Genomic DNA, 11,451 nt, shown 5'->3' on the forward strand with positions numbered 1-11,451 from the left:
TTCATTCTTTCTCATTGCCACATAGTACTCCATTGTGTATATAAACCACAATTTCTTTATCCATTCATCAGTTGATGGACATTTAGGCTCTTTCCATAATTTGGCTATTGTTGAGAGTGCTGCTATAAATATTGGGATACAAGTGCCCCTTATGCATCAGCACTCCTGTATCCCTTGGGTAAATTCCTAGCAGTGCTATTGCTGGGTCATAGGGTAGGTCTATTTTTAATTTTTTGAGGAACCTCCACACTGTTTTCCAGAGTGGCTGCACCAGTTTGCATTCCCACCAACAGTGCAAGAGGGTTCCCATTTCTCCACATCCTCTCCAGCATCTATAGTCTCCTGATTTGTTCATTTTGACCACTCTGACTGGTGCCTCCCACACTTTTTATGTGATTCTAGAAGCATAGAGTAAGTTGGACATTCTAGATGTAAATATATTTGAGTTGCCTTTACTTAATTACCCTGTGATGAGCATCCAGTGGTATAGCTCAAACACTTTACGTAACACTCAGGGTTATGTAATGTCAATTCTGCCCATCAATTCCTGCGGTGTAGAATACATAAAACTCTAGCCCTGCATTCTGACTGGTCTTGCCTCAGTTCTCCTTACATAATCATGGCCATTTCCCTGTTGGTAGTGATTTAGAAATGTCTTTCTAAAGCTCTGTGCGCTTTGCCTCAGCTTCCTTTAATTTTTTTCTAAAGCTTCTGTCTTTCTTCCTTTGGATTTCTTTGGTTTCAAGCCACAGATACTCATTATGGCTAACTTGAACAGAAATGTTGAATCCTGGGAGGATATTGGATAGCTCACAGTATCAAAGGAAGGCTAGAGAACCAGGCTTAAGGAACAGAGAAACAAAGGCAGCTCCAGGGGATTCAGTGGCAAAAATTAAATCTTGCCCTTGCCACGTGCTGAAATGAATGAGTGACAATCAGATTTTTCCATCTCTCCCATTCATGTTCATCATTCCAAGCCCTAGAAGAGACAATCTGGTTAGCCTAGTTTAGGGGCCAGGGGGAGAAAGGAAACTACCTGACAGTCATGACGACTACATAGAGCAGAGAGTGTATGCTGGATGATCAAACCCCAGAAAATATCCACCATACCCCATTTTCTCTTCCTAACCTCCATTTCCTACTTTTTATAATTATCCATAATAGGAGTGACCAACATATCTTCCAAGGTTATAGAAAAGATACTTTAAGGGGCGCCTGGGTGGCTCAGTCGGTTAAGCGGCCGACTTCGGCTCAGGTCATGATCTCGCGGTCAGTGGGTTCGAGCCCCGCGTCGGGCTCTGTGCTGACAGCTCAGAGCCTGGAGCCTGTTTCAGATTCTGTGTCTCCCTCTCTCTGACCCTCCCCTGTTCATGCTCTGTCTCTCTCTGTCTCAAAAAAATAAATAATAAACGTTAAAAAAAAAAGAAAATATACTTTAAAAAAAATCCATTTATATTGGAATTTTTCCCAAAAGGTATTAATGGTTGAGGAAGTTTGGCCTTAACCCTCAGCAGATGGTAGAAAGACTAAAAAAGATAATGTATGCAAAATGCCTATTACATGCTAACATGTAAGTTTTGGTAAATGTTATTGCCATCCCAGCGCTTCATCAGTGATGTGTCGGAGCCAGCTCATACAGCTCACACAAGGATCCAGGACCCAATCATTGTATTTTTAGGATTTTTGTGAGCCAATTGACATAATATTGCTAGCTTGAAGTTGACCTTGATGGGAATTTTTATGCCATGGAAATTGGAATGTTGCAAATGAGGACTTGCCCCCTATCCCACCCCCAACATAGTTATTAATTATTTACCTGTCCACCACTGCATCCACTTCTTTCTTCACAAAATGTGAGTAGAATCATGAAGGATTGAGTGCCAGTTAGGATTGGATTCAGCTGTGAGTAAAAACAACAACAGTGGTTTACTACCTATAAGTTAATTCTCTAGATTGAGGTAGGCAGTTCGGGTTGGCTAGTAGCTCTAATTTGTTGCCTCACACAAACATGGCTTTTACTTCATGATATAAGATGGCTGCTGTAGGGGCCAAGGGCTGGCTGCCCCAAGATAGGCCAGTTTGGCATGAATTTTATTTTGAGTTATAAGCAATCAAAATGCAGCTTCTCCTAATGGAGAAGCTCTTCATATCTCCCTCACTGCCTGTTTATACCAGAGGGAGCTCTCTTGTACCAAAGAGAGCTATTTTTTTAAAAAGTTTTATTTATTTATTTATTTATTTATTTATTTATTTTTATTTATTTATTTAAGAGAGAGAGAGAGAGAGAGAGAGAGAGAGGCAGGGAGAGGGAGAGAATCCCAAGTAGGCTCCCCACAGTCAGCATGCAGAGCCTGACATGGAACTTGAACTCATGAAACCGTGAGATCATGACGTGAGCCAAAATCAAGAGTTGGCATCTTAGCTGAGTCACCCAGAATCCCCTAACAGAGATTCCTCTTTACCTAAGAAACTTATCTGCATAATAGGGAGATCTTTGTTTTTTTCAAATATTCCTTTCACCTTCATGCTAATGGTCTCTCACTCCTTTGTATCATCAGACACTACCCCTCTCCCAAGCTCATATAAGCATCATGTTGCCTCATTGTCTTTGGAATTTCATGTCTGTGTGGATTCCCTGCATGTATGTTACATTTGATTTTTTCCTGTTAATCTTTCTTATGTCAATTTGATTCTTAGTCCAGCTGGAAAGACTCTGAATGACAGAGGAAATCTCCCTCCCCAACACTGTGTAAGCTCCACATTACAACCAGTAGGGAAGAGAAAGGCAAAGAAAAACTCCCCTTCCTATTAAGGCCATCAATAGAAGCAACACACAACATTTCTGCTTATATGAAATAGATTGAGGTGAAGTCACTCAACCATATCTAGCTGCAAGGGAGACCTGGACATGTTTATTTACTCCATGCAGCCATGTGCCCATCTTGAAACTAGGAAGAAGGAGCAAGTGGATACTGGGAGACAGCTGGCCATCACTCTTGTTACCAGCTAGAACCCAAGACTTGAACCCAATGGCTTGAACTCACTGATCTTTGTCCCACATTTTTCCTTAACCTCTTTTTTCCAGCTTATCTCTTAACTCAGGCAAATGGAAAGCAATACTGCCCCTTAAGCAATAGCAAGTGCTCTGATAAGACCTTCAGCCAGCCCAGACCACCCAGACCAGTTTGAGCTTAATCCCCAACTGGCACCTGCACAGATGGATCATGGAGTGACCTCTAGAATGACCTACCATTACCTTTACCTCATTATAATACTAAAACCTCTGCCCAAGGAGGAGCCTCAGCCTCATTTACATAACATACAATGTATCTGTAGGCATATTTCCTGAAGGTGCATGCATGACCTTAAGCCCACCTCTACATATGATGACAAGGTTTCCCTGTCTAAATATTTATCCTAACCGTAAATAAAATGGAACCCATCCACCCTTGCTCAGGGAGTCACAGCTTTAGAAGCTATTCCACATGATCTCCTTGTTTGCAGCAAATAAAGTTTTCTTCTTGCAACAACCTGATACAGCGTCTGATTCATCAAGGGGTGAACTCATGTTGATTCAGTTATACTCCTACGAGTGGGTGGGATTTAGGAAAGTATAGGTGAGAGGGAAAAGTCCTGCTGGTGTGATAGGAATGTGTGTGTTTGTGGAACTCTGAAGGAGCTGGCTGGAACTAAAAATTAGAAATACTGAAAATGAGATTAAGTAAATAAGATGGAAGCTGGCCAGATCTCAGTGAGGGGCCAGGAAAGCAGACAAAAGAATCTTTATCTGGTGCCACTAGAAACAGGAGGCATTGAACTTTTGGGTAGGGGAGCTGTACAATCAGAGGCATTTAAAAATTTTTAATCTAGCAATTACATGCTAGACATGTTGGAGAAGGGTGGAAAAACAGGAAGCATCAGGCAGGGTGCAGGGGAGACTGATTTCACAATCCAGCTGTGAGGTAGGAATACATCTGAGAGCCATTTGCTAGACAATGTGTTTGGCTTGATGACTGGCCTGATAGGGAGTTCCAGGCTGGGGTCAAGACACAGGATTTACAGGGTAAACAGAACAAACCTGCCTTGGTAGGTGTTTTCAACTGGGCCACTTAGAAGCAGAGCCTGTGGAGCTCCTGGGTGGCTCAGTCGGTTGAGTAGCTGACTTCAACTCAAGTCATGATCTCATAATTCGTGGGTTCGAACCCCGCATTGGGCTCTGTGCTTACAGCTCAGAGCCTGGAGCCTGCTTCACATTCCATGTTTCTCTCTCTGCCCCTTAAACCCTTCCCCGCTTGTGCCCTTTCTCTCTCTCAAAAATAAATAAACAAAAAAAGAAGCAGAGCCTGGTGGGACATTTATTCAAGGGGCTGATTGAAGGAAGAAAAGAAGAGTAAGGACAATGGGATGGCAAAGGGGAAGCAGCTGAGCAAGTGAGTGGGCTGAGCTGAAGTCCATAGGAAAGCTCTTGGTACAGATGTCACAAGAGTGGGCTACAGCTGGAGGCAAGCGGGCTGGTGTCTTATAGTCCTGCATCAGGCAGTCATTGACTCAGGCCTGCCCAAAGTGTGTGTAACTGGGGAAGGCTTGGCTCCCATTTGACCCAGGGCAATTCTTCAAAAAGGGGACAGCTGTGTGGTTATTAGACAACATGCTTGTGGGTGATGAGTGGACCAGCTGCTAAAAGATCTGAGTGAGGCCCAGACAGAATCCATTACAGTGGGTCCATTTTGGGTGTGTTGGATTTGAGGTGGCAAAGAAATAAGGTATTAGTACATAACTAGTGGGTCATGGGATCTACCAGATAGGAGTTCATGTAGAAGAATAGGGCTAGCTATGAAGATACTAGAGTGAGGGACTCTGACACACAGATGATAGTGTGATAAGAAGAAATAAGCTCTTTGAGGGCCATGGAGACAGAGAGGGGAGCAAGCCTTTGGAAAGAAAGTTGGTTATTCCCTAGTGGGAAGGTGGGTGGGAGAAGAGGAATCAATGAATAAAACAAAGCAGAGATCAGTAGAAAGACATATTAGTGTGGTAGTTTAACTTATCACTGGAAGTCAAGGGAAGAAGACATTGAAGAAGAATGAGTATGGAGAAAAAGTTGAGGTATTTTGTTTTGTTTTGTTTTGTTTGTTAGTTCAGATGTTGTTGGTGGCCTTTAAGGGAACAACGTCACAGCAGAACTGGGTTAGAAACCACATAGTGAGAGCTAGTAATGCTTTCCATATTTAATGGCATTCCATTCTGGTTCTTAACTCCTCTAGGGCACTTCTTGCTTCAATTGATATGCTGCTCATTCTTGCTTGTCCTAAGGTTACTCTATGTTCTGGTTACCTAGTGTATGTATATATATATATATATATATATATATATATATATATATATACTGCCGAAGCGAGCACAATGTTCTGGTTACCTAATGTTGCCTAACAGATTACCCCAAGACTTAGCAGCATGAGACACCCTTAGTTATATTCATGGATTCTGTGGATTAGGAATTTGGATGGACACAGTGGGGATGGCTTGTCTCTGCTCCATGATGTCTGGGGCTGCAGCTGGAAGACTCAAAAGCTGGGGACCAGAATTATCTGCAGGTTTCTTCACTCACACATCTGACAGTGGATGCTTTCTTATTGGCTGGGGGCTTCAGTTTCTCTCCTGGTGGTCTAGATTGGGTTATTCCTGCATGGTGGCTGGGTTACTGAAAGAAAGAAGCAGGCATGAACTGTATTCTTTTTATAACCTCATCTTTTTTATGATCTACATTGTTCTCCCTGTACCCCATTGGTCAGTGCAGTCACAGCCCAACCCAGATTCAAAGGGAGGGAACATGACCCCACCCTGGAATCTATAAAACTACTGAAGAAGAGCATGGAGGTAGAGGGCCACTCATCTTCAGAAAATGCCATCTGCTATACTCTCTCAGAGCTTCTTATGAGTGTCCTCTTTATTCAACAACCATTAATAATAACAGTAATGGAATGAACTACCTGAGGCCTAGAGGGGTAAGTGAGGTACTCTAGATGACTCAGCAAGGACTCCACTGTGACATGGACCCAGGGCTTCTGGGTTGATGTTACTTTTATTAAGAACTGGATGCCTCCAAAGAGCAAATAAAACTTGTGGAGACTGGGACTGTTTCTTCAGATGCCCCATCCATCCTCACAGCAGCTCAGGGCCAACTACAGAGCTATGAACAGAGATCCCTCAGCCACTTACTGACTGGTCCTGCATTTGATACACCGATTTAATATGATGATTTAATATAATTTTGTATCTCTTTTCTCAGGAGAGCAGTCAAAGGCTAGGACACAGACCCTAATGTTGCATTCAACTTCCTGGCTGGAAGACCAGGATGAAGTTGCTTCTGATCTCTATGCTGGCAATGAGCAAGGCAGCACCCATGTTAGGAGTGTGAGGTAAGTGGGAGATGCCAAGGAGTGTTCAGGTAGAGAAATTAGATGGTGATCTGAGGTAACTGCATAGGAAAAGCAGGGAAGGCTAGAAGGGAAGTGGCTGAGGCAATGGGTATGGGTCCAGCTCAGAGGGGAGGGGAGCCAATTTCCACCCCCTCCTGAACTCACATCCCAGTTCTAAACATGTTTCACAGCCCCAGGGGGAGACTCTGGCAAAGGATTCAGTGTGGGTAGCAGGCATACTTATCACAATCAGGAGTGGGTGGGAGCAGATCTTAGAACTTACATCCGGTCTCAATTTTCCAGACCCTGCCTATGCCCTGCCCTTCCACCCAAACCTATCTTTGACTTCATCTCTTTAGAAATGTCCTCGGGCTAGCAGTTTCTTTCTCAGAGATTGCAGATCAGGAAGGACCTTTGGAAACCACAGTTTCCACTTCTGCTGTAGGGGCAGAAAGCATGGGGCAGCCCAACCCCTCAATGCCTGGGAAGTAGCAGAGGAAGTAACTGAAGCTGGCTCTGTGCTGTAGGACTATTGCCCTTACCAGGTCCCCACTATCCTGCATCAGCCCTGCAGGGACCTGTCAGGGGGTCTTTTTGCCCCTGGTTTCTCTCTATCCTACTCACCTCTATAAAAAGGTATATTCTCCCTGCTCAGGCCCCCTGGCAGTAGCTCACTGTGACTTCTCATCTTACCCCCAACTCCTTGGCCTCACCTTCATGACCTTGGTGTATCATTTGTGAGTCATCCTTGCTGCCTTGTTCCAGCCCCACCAATGTGCTTACTGCTCTCTCCCACATAGGAATTACTCACTGCTTATGTCATCAATCCCTCTGGAATGTGCCCCTTCCTCCATGACACCCATTCTCTCTTCATCATTTATTATTATTTTTTAAACTAACAGTGTTGTCTTTTCCCCCCTTGGATGATTAAAATAATACATACTTTTTGTAGAAAATCTGTAAAATGAAAAATGTATACAAAAGAAAATTGAAAGTACCCATAACTCCACAGCTTAACTAACTGTGGTAACTAACATTACCATTCTGGTGGGCTTCCTTCTTGTCTCCTCCTCACCAAAACTCCTTCCTGCCTCAGGCCTTCATGCATGCTTATTATTCCTTCTGCCTAAAAGTCTCTCTCTCTTCCTTTCTCCTCTACCTACTACCCCCTCTTCTCTTCCCACCTGCATTCTATGAGTAAATCAACTCATCTGTATAATCATAAAGGTCATTTTTGCAGAGAAACTGTTCCTCTACCTCCAAGTTATGTCTATTACACATTCACAGCACCCAGTACTTTTCCTTGTATCATTTACCACAACTAGAAATAAACCATCATTTTTGTCCTCATGTGTTTAATGTCTGTCTAAGCTACTTGACTTGACATAAGGTCCATGACTGGCTTACTTGTTTATTCTGTTGACCCTAGCATCTGCCACAGTGCCTCGTATACAGAAAACACACAACACATTGTACCAAGACACCTTCCTAGAGTAACCATGTGTCCTCTCAGCACTTTAAAATAATCAGTTTAAAAAATATGATGACTCAATTACCATATGAGACCTGGTTCCAGGTACAGGAAACCTGGATCTTGCCCCAAGGAGTCTTCAGTCTTTTGAGGGAGACAGACAAGTAAGTGGAGGATTCTGATACGTCCTTGATGATCAGTTATAAGTATATATAATCAATAGTGTTAAGTAAAGCATAGAGAAAGGGCCCCTAAACTAGCCTTGAGGGAGGTGATACTATTGTTTTAATTTGTCCTCATTAGTGCATTTACTTCATAGAATCATAGGATAATAGAATTGAATGGGACCATGAGATCAATAGGCCCCAACTCTTTCTGTGAGGTGAGGAAATTAAAGCAGTGAAGGGCAATAAAGTGACTTGGCCAAAGCCCCTGGGTAATTTACTGGTGGCAGATCTGGGATTAGAGCCTCAATCTTGAGACTCCCAGTGCAGTACCCTTTCTAACTGTACCTTAGGGGCCTTTGGAGGAGGGGCCTTTAGAGGAGGCCCCCCCCCTCCCCCTGCTCCTCCTTCCATTCTGTTAATCCCCAAGTCCTGCTGATTTTACCTTGTAAAGGTTTCTTCAGTTTGTCTGCTTTTCCTCCCGTCCCCTCTATCACGCTCCAAACCTCCATCATCTCCAGCCTGGGTGCCTACACTCACCTCCTACATTGTCTCTCTGCTTCTAGTCTTGTCCTGATCAGATTCCTTCTCCACTTTGCAGCCCAAGTGAGCCTTCACAGGCCTAAGTGTGAGCATGTATATCCCCAGCTTAAAGCCTCATTGAATTTTTCGTTCAAATTAATATGGTATGTTAGCTTTGGCTGCCATAACAAAATACTGCAGAGTGGGTGGCTTAAACAACAGAAATTTATTTCTCATTGTTCTGGAGGCTGTAAGTCCGAGATCAGGGTGCCAGAAAGTAGGTTTAATTCTGAGGCCTCTTCTTCTTCTTCTTCTTCTTCTTCTTCTTCTTCTTTTTTTCCATGTCAGACAGGTAATGTGCCGAGGTCGTAACAGGGAGGCACATGTCACATAATGGTGTGAATATCCAATCATCACTCTTATGAACTACAAAAGGAGAAGAGCTCTCTTGTGTCTCCTCCTTTTTTAAGGACACAAATCCTATCAAATTAGGGCCCCAGTCTTAGGACCTCATTTAACCTTAATTACCTACAAAAGACCCTATCTCCAAATACAGTCACATTGGAGTTTAGGGCTTCAACAGATGAATCTTGGGGGCACACAAACCCGTCCATAGCACACGGTCTACGAAGTCTTTCTTAATCTGGCCTACTTTACCCACTACCCTCTCTGCTTTCATGCTTCTATACCTTCAATCTCTCTTGGTTCCTTTAACTTGTTCAGTTTTCTGCAGCGCTGATCCCTCCATCATCTTCCCTCTTTCTCTGCCTCTCCTATTCCTATTTAGTCTTTGTAAGGAAATATCCATCTATCCTTGGAGTAAATGGATATGGTTTGCCCACTTTGGCTCTGAGTCCCCCAGGATATCATAGGACCTGTCTTGGATCTCTTTGAGAGTGCTTATTTTTTTGAGAACCGAGACCTGAAGACACCCAATTACAAAATAGAGTGTACAGCTCCCATTGTAAGCCGGAGATGGAAACTCAGTCCCTCTTTACTGGTTTCCTCCTTTTGGACCTATATCTCACCCTTTCTATTTCTGCTTGGGCAAACCACTGAATTATTTCTTGAGGGACATGGCCCTCCCTTGCCTACTAAGCAGTAAACTCAGCTTCCCTCCTCTGCCAGCTCCCACGTCTTTGTATTTTGGTTACTTTCAAGTCTCAGTTTAAATATCAGTTTCCAAGGGAGGCCTTCCCTGAAACCCCATCCTGTGTTTAGTCCTTTGTCTCTCCATTCCTGTGGCAGCCTGTGTTCCCCCTTTCCTAAGAGTCACTACCTCATCCCTGTATGTTTCGTGTCTGTTCTTCTGAGCAACCTAGGCAGCATACACCTCTGTCTACTCGGTTGCAGTTCCCCAGGTTAGTGCAGCACCTGCTCCTAGTAGGCTATTAGAAACTGTTAGCTTTTATTAGTGGAAGCTCTGTAAATATCCACTGGCTTGAGTTGTTTTCAAATAGTTCCTCAGATAGTATATGTATCTTGTCTAAATTGGACTGAAATTTGTCAGAAGGATCCTGTCTGTTCCTTTCTTTAATTCTTCCTCACTATGCCCATTATGGGCTTCTTCATCCAAAAAACATTTCATAAATGATTTTTAACTGATCTCCCACAGTAACTTTCCCAAAACGGATCATATTCTAAGAAATGATCAAATTCAAGAGTATGTGTGTAACAGGACAATTTATTATGAATTTATTGTAAGAATCTATTAAGAATTAGAAAGGAATGCAGGTGTTCTCTTCCTCCTCTGCATAGCCAGGACTTTGTTTCCTTGAAGTTGTAGGTTTCCTGACCCCTAGAGGAGGTTGACTTTTTTTGTGTGTGTGTTTGTTTGTTTATTTATTTATTCAAATTTTTATTATTTTATTTTATTTGCATTTTTTTTTCATCATGATAAGTGTACTTTTTAATCCCCATCACCTGATTCACCCATCCTCCCACCTACCTCCCCTCTGGTAACAATCAGTTTGTTCTCTATAATTAAGAGTCTGTTTCTTGGTTTGTCCCTCTCTCTTTCTCTTTTTTTTTTCTTCTGCTTGTTTGTTTTGTTTCTTACGTTTCACATATGAGTGAGATCATATGGTACTTGTCTTTTTCAGACTGACTTATTTTGCTTAGTGTTATACTCTCTAACTCTATCCATGTCATTGCAAATAGTGAGATTTCATTCTCTTTTATGGCTGAATAATATTCCATTGTGTATTTGTGTGTATATATATATATATGTATATATATATATATACATATATATATATATTCTATTTCTTCTTTATCCATTGATCTATTGATGGACATCTGGGCTGCTTCCATAGTTTGACTATTGTAAATAATGCTGCAGTAAACATAGGGGTGAATGTATCCCTTTGAATTTGTGTTTTTGTATTTTTTGGATAAATACCCAGTAGTGTAATTACTGGATCCTAGGGTAGTTCTATTTTTAACTTGCTGAGTAAACTCCATACTATTTTCCACAGTGGCTGCATCAGTTTGCATTCCCACCAACAGTGCAAGAGGGTCCTTTTTTCTCCACATCCTCCCCAACACTTGTTGTTTCTTGTGTTTTTTATTTTAGCCACTCTGACAGGTGTGAGGTGTTATCTCATTGTAGTTTGGATTTGCATTTCTCTGATAATTAATGATGTTGAGCATCTTTTCATGGTTTGGTGTTGAGTAGTTCTTTACGGATTTTGGATACCAACCCTTTATTGGATATGTCATTTGCAAATATCTTCTACCCATTCAGTATATTTCCTTTTAGTTTTGTTGGTTGTTCCCTTGTCTGTGCAGAAACTTTCTTCTTTAATGTAGTCTCAATAGTTTATTTTTGCTTTTATTTCTTTTGCTTCAGAAGACATATCTAGAAAAATGTTGC

General features: G+C 42.3%; 1 long non-coding RNA gene and 1 pseudogene across 1 annotated transcript; both read right to left on the reverse strand.

The window, feature by feature from the left end:
- Positions 1-686: 686 nt before the first annotated feature.
- LOC122218974 lies at positions 687-7,213 on the reverse strand. The gene is made up of 4 exons (XR_006202207.1): positions 7,133-7,213; positions 5,609-5,701; positions 1,817-1,900; positions 687-979 (listed from the first exon to the last, which is right to left on the reverse strand). It is a non-coding gene; the product is annotated as an uncharacterized LOC122218974 (long non-coding RNA).
- A 1,705-nt stretch (positions 7,214-8,918) lies between these two features.
- LOC122220878 lies at positions 8,919-9,014 on the reverse strand (annotated as a pseudogene).
- Between the last annotated feature and the right edge of the window lie 2,437 nt (positions 9,015-11,451).

This window comes from Panthera leo, chromosome B2 (assembly GCF_018350215.1).
Source record: "Panthera leo isolate Ple1 chromosome B2, P.leo_Ple1_pat1.1, whole genome shotgun sequence".
Lineage (NCBI taxonomy): Eukaryota > Metazoa > Chordata > Mammalia > Carnivora > Felidae > Panthera > Panthera leo.